This window comes from Marmota monax, unplaced genomic scaffold (genome assembly GCF_021218885.2).
Source record: "Marmota monax isolate L192 unplaced genomic scaffold, Marmota_monax_Labrador192_F-V1.1 WCK01_AAM20220418_F8-fsc00060, whole genome shotgun sequence".
Classification (NCBI taxonomy): domain Eukaryota; kingdom Metazoa; phylum Chordata; class Mammalia; order Rodentia; family Sciuridae; genus Marmota; species Marmota monax.
This window is the reverse complement of record NW_026692826.1, coordinates 8957366-8973189: the sequence shown is the minus strand read 5'-3', so window position 1 is coordinate 8973189 and position 15824 is coordinate 8957366. Positions and strand designations below refer to the sequence as shown.

General features: G+C 46.9%; 1 long non-coding RNA gene across 1 annotated transcript in view; it reads left to right on the top strand.

Moving 5' to 3' along the window:
• The first annotated feature begins 7932 nt into the window (after positions 1-7932).
• LOC131424331 (uncharacterized) overlaps positions 7933-15824 on the top strand; it is a 32839-nt gene continuing 24947 nt past the window's right edge. Inside the window, exon 1 of the long non-coding RNA XR_009227123.1 lies at positions 7933-8387. This is a non-coding gene — a long non-coding RNA (uncharacterized LOC131424331). The remainder of the gene's footprint in view (positions 8388-15824) is intronic.

Here is a 15824-nt window from a genome sequence, read left to right as displayed (position 1 = left end):
GACAAAGCAAACAAAAGCTGTCACACCTCTGGAGCCGAGCTTTGGAACCCTTTCCCTGTGGCAGCTGGTGTGGCTCAGACCTTGGAAAGGAAAGTGGTCATGCAGGCGGCCACGCCCAGACCAAGAGGGGTGGGGGATAGGAGGTGTGGTGTCCTGGATAGCCACTGGAGGCACTGCATGGAACAGGGCACCCCTGCCCAGCCCACTGCCTCTGGAGCTCCCTGTAAGCACCTCTCTATAAGCCTTCCCCCTTAGAACCCATCTCTGGGTGTCCTGGTGTCTCGCAAGGTATCTCCTGGCCCCAGCACAACAAAGATATTAACATTACACCATGAAAGTGGTATATTCTGGGTTTGGGCATGGACCCCAGGGGACATTATTCTGCCTGTCACATATGCTAATGAAGAAAGATGCACCTTGTCTTCTTATTTTTGCAGTACTGGGAACCCAGGGGTGCTTTACCACTGAACTGTATTTCTGGCCCTTTTTATTCTTTATTTAGTTATGTTGCCCAGGCTGGCTGCAAACTCATGACTCTCCCTCCTCCAGCCTCCAGAGTTGCTGGGGTTACAGGTGTGCACCTCTGTGCTCAGCTGCACCTTGTCTTATTCTAACATCACTACCTGGCTCTATTTTTTTATTTTTACATATTCTCATTTTCATTCTTGTTATTATTTCAACAATAACAGTAATCTAAAAAACTTATACAGCCACGGTCTTAGGCTATTTCTACTACAAGAAAATATTCAACACTGGGTAATTTATGAAGAACAAACGTTTCTTTCTCAGTTCGAAGCCTGGAAGTTTGAGATCAAGGAGTTGGCAGATTGGTGTCTGGTGAGGACTACTGTTTTCAAGATGGTGCCACTTGCTGCATCCTCACATGGCAGAAGAGATGGAAGGGCTAAGGTGCATAACACACACCCTTCAACCTCTCTTACAAGGTCACTGTGCCATTCAGGAGAGTTCTGTCTTCATCTCTTAGTCACTTCCTAAAGGCCCACCTCTTAGTGCTACCATGTTGGCAATTAAGGTCAACACATGAAATTGTGGGGGACACATTCAGACCACAGCAGCCATGTGGGTGAGGCTCATGTCAACGCTTGAGATTGATCCCAACTCTGAATGAGTGAGGTCATTTACTATTGCAGTTCAAGTACAAGATGAGGGCTGACCCTGAGGGTTCGTGGTGCCCATGAAGCAGCGACAGATGTGTAACTAGCATTTCAACAGCTGATGATGATTCTCCATGTCTCGGGATGCTTACTCCAGCCAGAACCTCCCAGCAGGACTCCTGGAGGAGGACCCCTGGCCGAACCAGGTTATGCCCAGGGCAGGAGCATCCCAGGGGAACACATGAGGGGCACCTTACAGTGTGGGGACAGCTGGGGGTTCTGCTTACTAAGATGCCCCCCAGTGGACACTGGGGTGTGTCTTAATAGTGTGCAGGATTGGTCCAGTTGTGTTGGACCAATACCATTATCACAGTTAAGGCTGAGTGTTTGTGTTCCCCCAAATCACGTGCTGAAACCCTGACCTGCTGTGTTGGGCAGAACTAGTTCCTTGGAGAGGGATGAGGTCACGAGGGCAGAGCTCTCATGGATGGGATCAGTGCCCTTGTCTTGCCTCTTTCCTCCATTGAGGACTCAAAGAATGTCTCAATCTGGAAGAGGGTTCCCAACAGCATTCTCCCCTGCTGACAACCCATCTCAGATTCCCAGCTGCAGAACTGTGAGAAGTCAGTTTGTTGTTTACAAGTCTCCTGGCCTGTGGTCTTCTGTTACAGCAGCCCTATGGACTGAGACTGTCCCGAAGAAGACAGACTAAGCATCTGGGCTGATGGTACTTGCCCTGTCCGGAACAAAGGAGCAGCTCAACGCAGGTGCATGATTGTGCAGAACAAAGGTGGCAGAGTTGGAGGGGCAGGCCGGTGGGCACCGCCTTCTGGTGGGAGAACCTCTTCTCCGGCTCCTTTTTCATCCACAATCTGAGGTCTCAACAAGGTCTAAACTTCAGAGGGAAAGAAAGGGCGGCTTCTTATTGACCCCCAAACCTCCAGCGTACAGACCAATCAGGAAGGCCACTCAGACCCTGCGGCAGAGGAGTAGGGTCCCTGTAGAGAAGGGATGTGGGTCCTGCAGTTGTGTGGGGCTTGAGTGGCTTTCTGTGCCCTGCTAGGGACGTGGGCTCTGCCTCCCAATTACAGAGCCCTAGGCTAGTGACATGCGCATGCAGCCATGGAGATTAGCAGTGGCCAAGGAGGTGTGGGAGGTCATCTGTAGGTGGAGGGGTTTGGAAACCCCAAGTCCACCCAAGAGACAGAATGGTCTGAAGGCAGAACCAAAGCTTGCCTGAGACTGGTAGGAAGGACAGGAATCGAAGGTGCCAGCCATCAGAAAGGCTCTGCTGGCACCCGCGGACCTCGCAGCGCTCCCACCCACAAGCTTGGGAGCCGTCCTGCCTGTGCACTGCTGGGACAGGGAGGCCTTGGCAGCACTGTCCTCTTTCCCTTCTCTGCAACCCACCCAGGTGTCTGTCCTCAGCAGCCCTCCAACCTGCGTCCTGAGTCGCATTTCCTCCTGCCTAGGCTTCCGCTCAGGGTCAGCATGATAACCATCTTACAGCAGCAGTAAGCAGGCCATGCCTCTGGCTCGCATGTAGCTGTGCTCTAGGAGGAACCGTCCACCCAGGAACCAGTACACAAGATGCTCGATGCTCCAGATGTGATGATGACCTGGACTCCCCAGTGAGCGTCCTGCTTTCCAGTCCTCTGAGCTCACAACATGTGAACTGTGAGGACAAGTCACCTTCACGAACACTCAACCCTAGGACAGTACCCGCAGAGAAGACCTCAGTGTTTCTGGGATCCGTGAACGACTAGACCACCAAGTCCCTCTGCCGTTACATCATCGGCTCCAGTATGGGAGACGAAGGGCAGAGGACTTCACTGGCTTCTTATTTGCTTACAAGTCTTGTTTCCTGTTCAGAACTATAAATGGGTGCCCTCCTCTGTGCTTGAGACCTTGAACGCTCTGAGCTGGTCATGCCGGGGTCCAGGAGGGGAGTCAGGATCCTGGGCCTGAGAGCTGAGGGTCAGTTGCTTAGGACCTCACTAAGTTGCTGAGACAGCCTTTGATCTTGTGATTCTCCTGCCTCAGCCTCCTGAGCCACTCTGCCCAGCCACAACAATGACTTTAAAGGGTAGGTCTACCCATTTGATCAATATTTGAGGCCTACATTTGCTAAAAAAATGTTTACCTGAAATTGAAATTTAACTGTTCACTCTGTATCTTTATTTGCCAAATTTGATAACCTTACTTTTAAACGTAAAATGTATTAATGTAATTGAAGACTCATGCATAGTTTAAATAACAAAGAACATTCTCAGCACATTTTGCCTGCTGAGCCCAGTGCTGTCATCTTGCAAATCTACCCTGGTAGTTGGACCTCAGTGCGCCCATCTTGCTCAGGTTCCCGGTCTCTATCACCCATACTGTCCGATTGTCCACTAACCACTGTCAAGACATCAGACAGAATAGGTCCGTCCAGGCCACCTGGATGCGAGGCAGAACACGGACCCTTAGGTGCCTTCATCATTCAGTCCTGGCTTTCACGGAGGGAGATGAACTCATAGGTGCTTATTTCATTTTCACAAATAAATATTTATTAAAAGGCTCATGCAGGGGCTCACCATGATGATTTTTCATAAAGCAAGGGTAGCGATTGACTTGACTTGCTGCGCAGGACTCCAATGAGGAAGACTAAGGTTAACACAAGCCAGTTCTATAGCCACGCGGAGGTGGGCTGGGAGGGGGACAGAGGTGTTGCTGCACCCCCTTTCCTGCTATTTAGGCTAGTCCTAGTGCACCCCTGCATGGCACGAGCCACCGTCTCTCCTGAAGATGACTCACTCCAGAGAGCAATGCCCCCGTTTGCCCACCAAAACGCCAAAGGCTGCACATTTCCAAAATCTGCTAAACTAGCATTGTCATTTGGGGGTGGGAGTCCTTGCATCTTATATAGTCAAGAATGGCATATTTTATCCTATTTTTATTTTGCATTTCTTTAGATTTGATATTTCCCACAAGTTTGCTAGCCTTTTGAGTGTTTTCTTTGGGGAACACTGGTTCTGGTCCTTAGCCATATTTTTACTAGGACAAGGTGATGAGGTTACCTTTAACCAATTGACTTGTGAGAGCATTTTTTGTGCATGAATTGTTAGGAACGTTACTAACATAATGTTCTTCATTGTCTCTGATTATAAACTTGGTAGGAAATTGTTAACTCCTGAGCTTGGTCTTGCACATCTTTTATTTGCCATTGCTCTTGAAATTCACTAGGGAAGTGTGTGTTTCCCAGAATCCTCCTGTGCTGCAGGACAGACATGGTGCCCACGGAGCTGCAGGCAGAGGATGTGTCTCTGGACAAGAGTTTCCTTCTCATCACCACCCTGCTCCAACTCTGTCTTCCCCGTTGCACAAAGAGCATTGAGACTCTTGCAGGGATTAACAAGACGCTCCTTGTACTTGAGGAATTATTTGACATTTCACTTGCCCTGACGTGTGAAAGGTTCTATTGTCTACAGATTCCATTTCATCGTGAACCCTCATAAGGTCCTGCTAAGAAGCCTGCTTTTCATTTTCATCTATTATTGCAAGCAATGTCCTCTTGCATTTTGAGGACAGTGTTTCAGTTATACATCCAGAAAAGAACAGTTTGTGCATGGTAATCAAATCAATGAATCATCAATCCTCCTTGCCTGGTACTTGGTGCCTCTATAAAGAAACTTCAAAGACCTCTTGCTCCCACATGATGCACCTGGCTTCTGCCTTTGTTAATGGTCAGCAGGAGGATGAACGCAGAGTGGACAGGCAGATTGAGCACAGTGTAGAAGAGGAAAGAGCGGAACGTGTCCAGCACAAGTGAGGGGCCCTGCGCTCCTTGGAGGGCTGCAGGAGGCCTCTTTTTAAAGACAGCATGAGGTTTCATATTCTCCCACATTGTCTTAACGTCCTCCAGAAAAGACACCTGTTTAAAGCGTTTGCTATTTTTTCAAGTGAAACCCTTGTGTCTTTAGAAACAGGAGAGGCTCTAAAGAGTTCACGCCAAGAAGTGGGCCCGCTCCTGAAGGGCACCCGCATGAAGCCTGCAAATGACGCGCCTCCTGGGCTGGGTGGCACTCCCAACTTTATTGTTTTTTTTTGTGTGTGTGGAGCTATTCACTGGGCACAAGAGTGAAGAGTGCTTGTCTCCAGTCATGCCAGTCCCGCCTTCTCTAGAGGAGACCCCAGGGGAACTGACTGGGCAACTGACAGTGCTGAGAGTGGGTGGGGGAGTGGCGAGGGCTCACTGCTTTGGGTGCAGGACTCAGTAGGGGAGGAGGACAGCGAGGGCAGCAGTTGCCCAGACCCAGCAGTGCTCCACTGCCGCCTTTGGCATGAAGCACAGTAGTCAGGCCCAGGCACGCTCTGGGCACATCTCTCCTGGACACAAAGCTAAAAGAACCCCGCTGGGACAACCACCCCAGACTCAAGACAGCACCATTCTCCTTTAATCAGGCTGTCACTCTGCCGGCCTTTCAGAGTTAGCAACCTCTGCCCCCCCCCCCGGGAAGGTTTGGCCTCTTCAAAATTCAGATTTGCCTGGCACTCACCGACTCGGGCACCTTCCTGGCTCCCAGTGTGTTCCTCCTCTGCAGGTCCCATCACACCTTACAAGTAAGATTAACAGCGTCCAGAGGGCCGGGAATTGCCTGACCCCTGCTGTCGCTCCTGCTGCTCTGATCCACATCCCCAGGTAGGTCTGGTGCTTGCCTATTTCCTCCTTCTTTGCTAAAATTTCTGGGCATTGGAGGAAGCTGCTCTGGGATTCAGTGCAAACACCCGTTTGCTTGGGTCTGCGAGTTTCTGTCGGGCTCCGCCTGCACTGTTCACACGAGTGGCATTGGGACGGTGTTGGGTCAGCAGACTCAGGGTCTGGGCTCCCACCAGAGTCCAGTCGTGGCTCTGCCATGCAGCGTCTGACTCCTTGGAGGCTGTCTCTGGACCCTGTGCCTACACACAGGCCTCTTACCAAGCTAGTGCCAAGCTTGGACTGTGTGTCCCCATGGGAGCTGAGGGTCAGCGAGTGGGAGAGAAACACCACAGTGGAGTGAGTGACATGGAACAGCAGGAGGATGAAAAGTGGGTGAGAACCACCCCCAGGAACCCTTGGTGGGTGTTCTTGGTCACCAGCAAGACGTAGACGCCCTGCCCATGGCCTCTACCTTTGCATAGTTCATCTTCCCATAAGGATGACAAACAAATTAGGGAGCAAACACACTTTTCACTTTGCTTGGCTTTTAGGGCCACCAAAGGCAGATGACACTACACAATATGGAACAAGGTGGAGGGAAATGAAAACATGCAGCGCCAAGTCTTAACAAACACGAGGGTCCGTCTCACCTTCCTTCCTCTTAGCTAAGGCTGAGGTGTGGACCAGAGCGTGAGGGGCAGCCGCCTGCACACCTCGAGCATGAGACCCCACAGCTGTCATCCCAGTGGGAGCAGGATGTCCATCGGCACAGCTGCCCATTCCCATTTCTGGGTGGGTCATGGCCGATAGGTATTAAGCTCTGGTCAGTGCAGGCGGGAGTGCAGGTGCTGGGGATGAGGAGTAGCAGACAGAGACCGCTCTCGAGGAACTCAGTGCACTGGAGGGAGTGTCCAGTGTCCTTACCCCCCACACTCAGAGCTTTCCCTGTTATCCCATCCCCACAGAGTGGCCGTTCGTCACCAGCGGCCCACCCACACCCGGCTGCCGCGGGTTCGCCTGCTGCCCTGTGGCCTGTGACAGGACAGACAGTAAGGAGATGTGCCTGCCAGCAGAGCGCATGCAGATCCTACCTTCCCAGAACCAGCCCACCGTGCCCGGGCCTTCTCTCCGCCACTCCCTCCATCGCTGGCAGCCACTGACCTTCCTGCTGTCTATGTAGCTTCTCCTAGGTGGACACAGCACTGGTGGGCGTGCCCCTGCACCTGCACACACTTAGGTACTCAGGCACTGGTGAGTGTGCCCCTGCACCTGCATACACCTAGGTAGTCACAGCACTGGTGAGTGTGCCCCTGCACCTGCACACACCTAGGTAGTCAGGCTCTGGTGGGCATTCCCCTGCACCTACACACACCTAGGTAGTCATGCTCTGGTGGGCGTGCCCCTGCACCTGCACACACATAGGTAGTCACAGCACTGGTGAGTGTGCCCCCTGCACCTGCACACACCTAGGTAGTCAGGCACTGGTGAGTGTGCCCCTGCACCTGCATACACCTAGGTAGTCACAGCACTGGTGAGTGTGCCCCTGCACCTGCACACACCTAGGTAGTCAGGCTCTGGTGGGCATTCCCCTGCACCTGCACAAACCTAGGTAGTCATGCTCTGGTGGGCGTGCCCCGTACCTGCACCCACATAGGTAGTCACAGCACTGGTGGGTGTGCCCCTGCACCTACACACACCTAGGTAGTCAGGCTCTGGTGGGTGTGCCCCTGCACCTACACACACCTAGGTAGTCAGGCACTGGTGAGTGTGCCCCTGCACCTGCACACACCTAGGTAGTCAGGCACTGGTGGGTGTGCCCCTACACCTACACACACCTATGTAGTCAGGCACTGGTGGGTGTGCCCCTGCACCTGCAGACACCTAAGTAGTCACAACACTGGTGGGCGTGCCCCTACACCTACACAGACCTAGGTAGTCAGGCACTGGTGGGTGTGCACCCTGCACCTGCACACACCTAGGTAGTCAGGCACTGGTGAGTGTGCCCCTGCACCTACACACACCTAGGTAGTCACAGCACTGGTGGGTGTGCCCCTGCACCTACACACACCTAGGTAGTCAGACAATGGTGGGCCTGCCCAGTGTACTTGCACAACTGCACTTGAAGTGGACACTGGCTCTGGCCCTCAGGTTGGTCCACAGTGTTTCCAGTCTACGTGGGTGGGCTTCTCTGAAGGCTCTCCCACATCACCCCATGAGCATCCTTAGAGGTGGAACCTGCTGCTCACAGCCTCTGCTAGCTAATCTTGGGTCCCCAAAACATTTTCTTTCCTAAGTTTAATTAGGAAAGGGAATGAAAGCATTTTCTTACCTCCGACACTGTCATTGAGTTCTCATCACCATCAACCTGAAGGGAAACACCTCATTTGCTCCAAAGAGCAGAGCTTCCCTTGGAATCTGCCCCCTGGCTTTGGCTCAGCCCCTCACATCCATTTTCATCACAGGCTCATCATGAGAGCTACAGACCAAGCCAGCACCTGAGGGTCTGTATCCTCTGTGTTGGGACACGGGACATCATCGGTCCAGCTGAAGGGAAACTGCTCTGCCGGTCCATGGGCAGGACCAGAGCTGGGCAGGTAGGTGGAGCTTGGCCACCAAGCAGAACCAATCTGGAAACTGGACTGTGGGCCTCCTGACGGGAGTCGATCTGATTTCTGAAGGTTGTTTTGTAAATGGTAACTCATGTCCCCGCTGCAGACAATTTCCAGGCAGGTTGTCGTGTGCAAGAGTGAGCAGGGGCAGATCACTTGTGTCCAGCAAGGACTAATTCAGCCACAAGGGTCAGTCCATAGCACCCTGCATTTGTGCAGGAACCAGGCTCTGCATGAAGTTTCACATGACATCCTTTCCGAATTACAAAGATGAATGTCTTTTAAAGAATTTTTAGCATTAATGCAAAAAGTACCTGCTATCTTGAAGTAAAGGAGTTCTAGTGTTTGTATTGTCCATAGCACTTTCAAATGAAGAAGCCATAGTTGTGAGGAATAGTGTGACTGGCTAATCATGTCCATTAGGGAGATAGACATGACTCCTGCATGCACCATATAGCTTGTGCCCCTTGTCGTTAAGGTCCACTCTGACTCACAGCCCTTACTAATACAGTGGGGCTTACTAATACACAGGCACCCTGTGCCATGCACTGCATGTTGCCTGTCGCAGGGCTCTGCCACAGGTGCCCCACCTGCACCAGAACTGGAGAGTGATAAACACAAAAGACTTTTAAATTCTTACCTCTAAAATATCTATAGATTGGTAGGAGAGTGTCTTCAAAAATTTGAGTCCTGAAAGAATGGTGATAGGTGTGATTCTGAGCACGATTAACAACTAATTCTGAATCCTCCAAAGCTGGTTATGACCAATTTGAGGGTCTTTCATGAGAGGAGAAGATGACCAAGTGTCTTGTCCTATCTCACTCACTTCTGGGAATCATCTGGCGTCTGTCTCTGATGGAAGGGCAGTGGAGGCTGTTGGACAGAGGGGTGCAGAGGGCTTGGGGAACAGGAGGCAAAATCTTCTCCCTCTTCAGGCCTCAGGCTGACACCCACTGCCACCCAGGCAGGGCTTTCCTTCCCCCAGGTCCCTGGGAGCTTCACATCCAGCTCTGGAATCATATATATTCAAACGTGATTTGAGTGCTGCATCCAGCACAGCACAGTGTCTCCAACAGAATGTGAACTGGAACCTGCAGTTTCCATAGCTTGCAAAAGAGCCCATACTTTCTATTTTGAAAGTCTCTGCAATAAAGACACAAATTTGAGATGTGACCACACAAACGATACCTGCATGCACCATGTAGCTTGTGCCACTTGTCATTAAGGTCCACTGACTCACAGCTCTTACTAATACAGTGGGGCATCTGCCCCGGCACTTCCGTCCTCCTCTAGGAGGCGCCACCAATTAGCGGGGCGATATGCGGCTTCCTCTTCCTTCCAACACCGTGAAGAGCATTACCCCACTGACTTCACTTTTCATGCCTTAGCTTCCCACTCAGGCTGACCTGCAGATGCACCTCCTCCCAGGAAGGTGATGCTGTGGACACACCATCAGGGTGTGCCTGGACTTGGAGAGACGGACTGGCTGTGATCTGTCCCCACTCTCACAAGTTTCAAATGAAACACTTGGCACACCTCTTCACTGCTGGGCACCTGCCCTTAGATAAGATGTCCAATAAAAAACGGGGACTCACAGTCTGATAAAATCTAACTGTTTATGAAAACAAAACAGCATATTTGAAATTATGACTATCCCAGGAAATATGGGACATATGGTCACAGAGCCTGTAAGAAAATTATCCCATCCTAAGCAGAAACGAAGGAGGCACTGTGCATGTCTTCCTCTGCCTGGCCACGTTCTGTGGTAGCCAAGAATGGCCCAGATCTGCAAGTATTGGAGAACTAGCAGCTAGAGCAATATGAATCATAACCAGTGTTGGCATTTGTTTTATGACTACTTACAAATTGTGCCAACTCTGATATTACAATCGCCAGATTGCTAATATTAAGAAAATACTGGGGTACAGAAATATAAAAGACATTGCCATTGCATTTAAGGGAAAGCAGTCTGTCACCCAAGCTGATTATTTTAAATTTCCAGAACCTAGGGACTGACCTACCACTTCAACTGAAAACGTCACAGGCTGTAAATGCTGTAAGCAGTTTGCATCCAGTGCCTTGGGGAAGGTGGAAGGTGGCCTGCTCAGGACGATGTAAGCAGCGAGAAGGAAAGGAGGATAGCTGGTCAGTGGGGGTCAGGGGGACCCCATCCTGCTGTGCCACTCTGCCCAGCACCTCCTGGGAAGGGCCTTTGCAATCTTCTGTCCCTGAGTGACCTGAGCATGAATCACAGTGGACATGGTGCATTAAAATAGAAGGCTCTTGACCATGATGAAAAAAATGTCTCTTACCTTCTCAAAGAAGTCTTAAAATGCCCAGCACAAGGGATACCTGGGTCTTGGTTGGCTCTGAGACAGCCGCAGTGCAGCGGGGCTCCACCAGGGGGCATAGCACATATAAATAGATAGATAGATAGATAGATAGATAGATAGATAGATAGATAGATAGATAGATAGATAGATAAATGAAAACAAAGGTTCATCTCAAACTAAGAAAAATATATATATATATATATTTAAAAGCAAGTGGATTAAAGTTATATATACTAAAGAATCCATGTGGTCCTGAGCTTTACTTTGTAGCATTGATCCTGTGTATCATTTTTTATTCTACATTTCATTGGTTCTGATTTTAATTATTTCCTGTTTTCTACTGATTTTGGCATTAGTTTGTTCTTCCCTTTAGAAGGTGTTGATATGTAGATTTAGATTATTTGAGATCTCTCTATTTTTTAAATGTAGGCATTCATTGCTATAAACTTTTCTCTTAGAATCGCCTTCATCAGCAGCACATGGATCCTTCTCAAAAATAGATCATATATTATGTCACAGGGAAACTCTTAGACAATATAAAGGAGTAGAGATAATACCATGCATCTTATCTGATCATAATGGAATGGAACTGAAAATCAACAATAAAAGAAGGAAGGGAAAAGAATACATCACTTGGAGAATGAACAATAGGTTACTGAATGATCAATGGGTTATAGAAGACATCAAGGAAGAAATTAAAAAATTCTTAGAGATTAATGAAAACACAGACACAACATATCGGAATCTATGGGACACATTGAAAGCAGTTCTAAGAGGAAAATTCATTGCTTGGAGTTCATTCCTTAAAAAAAGAAAAAACCAACAAATAAATGATCTCATACTTCATCTCAAAATCCTTGAAAAAGAAGAGCAAAACAACAGCAAAAGAAGTAGAAGACAAGAAATAATTAAAATCAGAGCTGAAATTAATGAAATCGAAACAAAAGAAACAATTGAAAAAATTGACAAAACTAAAATGTTGAGAGATATTATTTAATTGTCTTCCAAATAATAGTATAAGTTTGAAACCCTGCCAGAAGTGATTGAGAGTGCCCATCCCTTCATTTCTACTCCCAAATCAGGCTTTGCCACTTAAAGAAATTGGCCCAGTTGAAAGACCACAAAAGTCTCATTTTTCTAGTTTCAACTACTTAGTTTCCTATGGAGCTTACCCAATATGTTATATTTTGAGTCATAACATGTAAATTAAGACATTGCATAAAGGTGTCTTTGGATGTCACCTCCTGCCACTTCATATCTTGAAAACTTTGTGCACTTGCTAGCAGTACAGCATGGAAGGGAGAGGATCAGCAAGTGAATGGAAGACCTTGGAGGTCACCAGTGCCTGCTAACCACAAGTGAAAGCTGAACAAATTGAAGAGTGGACCTTCTCAGGACTGTGGAGAGGTGAGGCCACAGCACAAGAGCTGTCCTCACAGTTCAAGACTGACGGGAGGATGAAGAGGCACAGCTGAACATTTTTTCATATATTTGTTGATTGATTGTACATCATCTTCTGAGAAGTGTCTGTTCAGGTCCTTGGCCCATTTATTGATTGGGTTATTTTTTTTTATTGTTGCTTAGCTTTTTGAGTTCTTCATATACCCTAGGGATTAGTGCTCTATCTGATGTGTGAGGGGTAAAAGTTTGCTCCCAAGATGTAGGCTCTCTATTCATCTCACAGATTGTTTCTTCTGCTGAGAAGAAACTTTGGATGGAGTTAGAGAAGATAATGTTAAGTGAAGTTGGACAACCCCAAAAAACCAAATGCTGAATGTTTTCTCTAATATAAGGAGGCTGATTCATAGTGGGGTAGGGAGGGGGAACAAGGGAGGAAGAGACGAACTCTAGATAGGGCAGAAGGGTTGGAGGGGAAAGGAAGGGGCATGGGGTTAGCAATGATGGTGGAATGTGATTGGCATCACTATCAAAGTACACGTATGAAGACCCGAATTGGTGTGAATATACTTTGTATACACCTAGAGATATGAAAAATTGTGCTCTATATGTGTAATATGAATTGTAATGCATTCCACTGTCATATATAAATAAAAAATTAATAAAAAAAGACAGATAGCTGATTGCAGCAGCAAAAAAAAAAAAAAAAGAATCGCCTTCATGCTGTCCCAGAGATTTTGATGTATTATATCTCTGTTTTCATTTGTTTCTAATAATTTCGTTATTTCTTCATTCATTTCTCTTAGGATACATTCTTGATTTAAGAGTACTGTTCAATCTCCCTGTGTTTATGTGGTTTCTATAATTTTTCTTAATGTTCTAGTTTTATTCCATAATGATCTGATAGGATGCATGCAAGTATATCAGTTTTTTGTTTTTGTTTTTTTTTGGTATTTGTTAAAATTGACATCATGACATAGAACATGGCCTTTTTGGAAAATGTTCCATGAGCTGCTGATAAGAAAGTGAATTCAGTTATTCTTGGGTGAAATATTCTGTAAATGTCTGTTAGATCCACTAGATTATAATATTATTTAGATTGGAAATATCTTTATTGATTTAATATTTTGAGCCCTATTAGTGGTAGGGGTATGTTGCAATCCCCCTGTGTTCTTGTATGGGAGTCTTTCTGAAATTTAATGTCAAGAAGTATTTCGTAATGTAATTAGATGCCCTGACATCGGGAATGTAAACATTCACTATTGTTATAACTTCTCATTGGATTGCTCTCTTTGCCAGTATGTAGTGGCCTTCTTTTGCATCTTCTCATTAATTTTTGCTTTACATTTGCTTTGTCAGATACGAACATAGCTATTCTTGCTTGTTTTTGGATTTCATTTTCATGGAATACTTTTTCCAAGTTTTTACTTTTTAAAAAAAAATATTTATTTTTTAGTTGTAGTTAGACACATATGTTTATTTTTTATTTATATGTGGGGCTGAGGATCGAACCTAGGGCCTCACACGTGCTAGGTGAGCTCTCTACAGCTGAGCCACAACCCCAGCCCCAAGTTTTAATTTTAGTCTATGAGTCTATGAGTGTCTTTGCCTATGAGATGAGTCTCTTGCAAACAGCATATAATTGACTCTTTAAAAAAAAAATTCACCTGCCAATCTGTCTTTTAATTGCAAAGTTGCAACCATTTGCACCATTATTACGATCAGATATTTGTTATTTTCTGCCATTTTGGTTTGTTTGCTATATTGAATTCTATCTTGATTTTCATTTGCTTGGTTGTTCCAGTGACCTTCATCTATTTGGGATCTTTGTTGTTTGTTTTTGGCTTCTCCTGGGTACATTATATCTTTAAATATTCTCTGTAGTGCTGGCTTACTGTAGTCATGAATTTTTTAAATTTATCCTTATCATGGAAAGTTTTTAATTCTCTATCAATTCTGAATGATAGCTTTGCTGGATAGATACAGTAATCTTGGTTGTAAATTGTTTTCTTTTAGAGCTTGGAAGGATATCTCAGTCTAGGCCCCTCTTGATTTTAGGGTCTGAGTTTAGAAGTCCGAAGTGAGCCCATTGCTTTGTCTCTGAATGTGACCTACCATTTTTCTCTTGAAGCTTTTAATATTCTTTCCTTAATTTCCATGTTAGGCATTGATTATTGTGTGTCTTGGAGAGGTTCTCTTTTGACCTTGTCTATTTGTGGCCCTATGTGCTTTCTGTATGTGAATGTCCGTCCCATTTCTAACGTGAGAAATGCTGCATCCCAGCTCTCTGGCCAGCGCTTCCTTCCTGCCTCTCCCAGACCTCAGGCCTGGGTTTCATTTTGTCCTTGCCCCTCATGGCCTGAGTGTCATGGGTGAGTGGCACTGTGGTCCACCACTTCATTGTTCAGAGCCTTGGGTTTTTTTCTTTTTTTTTTTTTTTGTCTTCGTAAATGCTAAATTTTTGTTTGTTTATAACAACCTGTTATCACAGTGAATCAGTCGTGAACTCAGCCCAGCCCTTTAGAGGCCTCCTCTCTCTGGCACACAGAGGACAGAGAAACCTGCTGTCCAGACCCTCTTGAGTGGTGCACATGAAGGCGGCTGAACTCTTTTACCCTAAACCAGGCTTCAGGACCTGCTTACCTGGCTTCTGAATCTAGCCCAGCAACACTGGGCCTTTCCATCTCTTGCTCTCCCAGACAACAGGACAGAATCTTAACAAAAGCAGTCCTCAAGGTGTAGATTTCAGGCCAGTGATATCCTGAGCATGGGCACCACCTGGGGCTTGTTAAATATGCAAACTCCCTGTCCTTTCCACCTGCTCAGAGTCTCAGGTGGTCCAGGGTCTGCGTAAGGGTCCACCTGGTGACTAGGTGTTTGCCTGGGCTTCAGGACACCACCTGGTTGGAGGGTCAGGCTCAGCAGCCTGGTTCTGCCACTCTGTGATCTTGGGCAAGTAATAGAACTACTCTGTGTTTTAGTTTCTCCATCTACAAAATGGGGATGATAATATCTACTCTAGTTCATGAGGCAATGAGTTTCAGTGTGATGGTCGTGTAAAGGCCTAGAACATTTAGGATACAAGTACCCAGTGTCATTTTTACTATTAATCTACTATTTTACAATTAATGTACAGATAAAAGTAAAGTTACAAATTTTATTAATTTGGGAAAACTAAAGGGTATTGAATTAAAGAGAAGAAATTCCAAAATATGTCTTTTCACAATCTCAGAGGAAATTACCTAGGAATACCAGTGCACAAATGTGCGTTTGAGTCTCTCAGTCATTTTCCATGTTTCAGGAGCTTGTTGAACTGTCTTCCATGAGGACTGCACCACTTTCACCAATGGTATCGAGGGTTCCACATCTCTACATTCTCACCAACACTTGGTATCTTTCATTTAAAAAATTCAAACCCCTCCTAGGGGAACTCACTGTGCTTCTGATTTCCGGGTCCCTAATGACGAGTGCTGCGGGCATCTTTGCATGTTTGTTGCCATCTGTACCTGTTCTCTGGAGGAGTGTTTGTCCCCGTCCTTTGTCCACTTTGAAGCCAGGTAGTTGGTTTTTCTCTTGTTGGTTCTGAGGGCTTTTTACATGTCTGCATATCAATCCCTTGCTTGGGCTTTCAGTGTTTGTTGGTCAGGGTCTATTATCGGACATTCTGTCCAGATCCAAGTCACAGAGATCT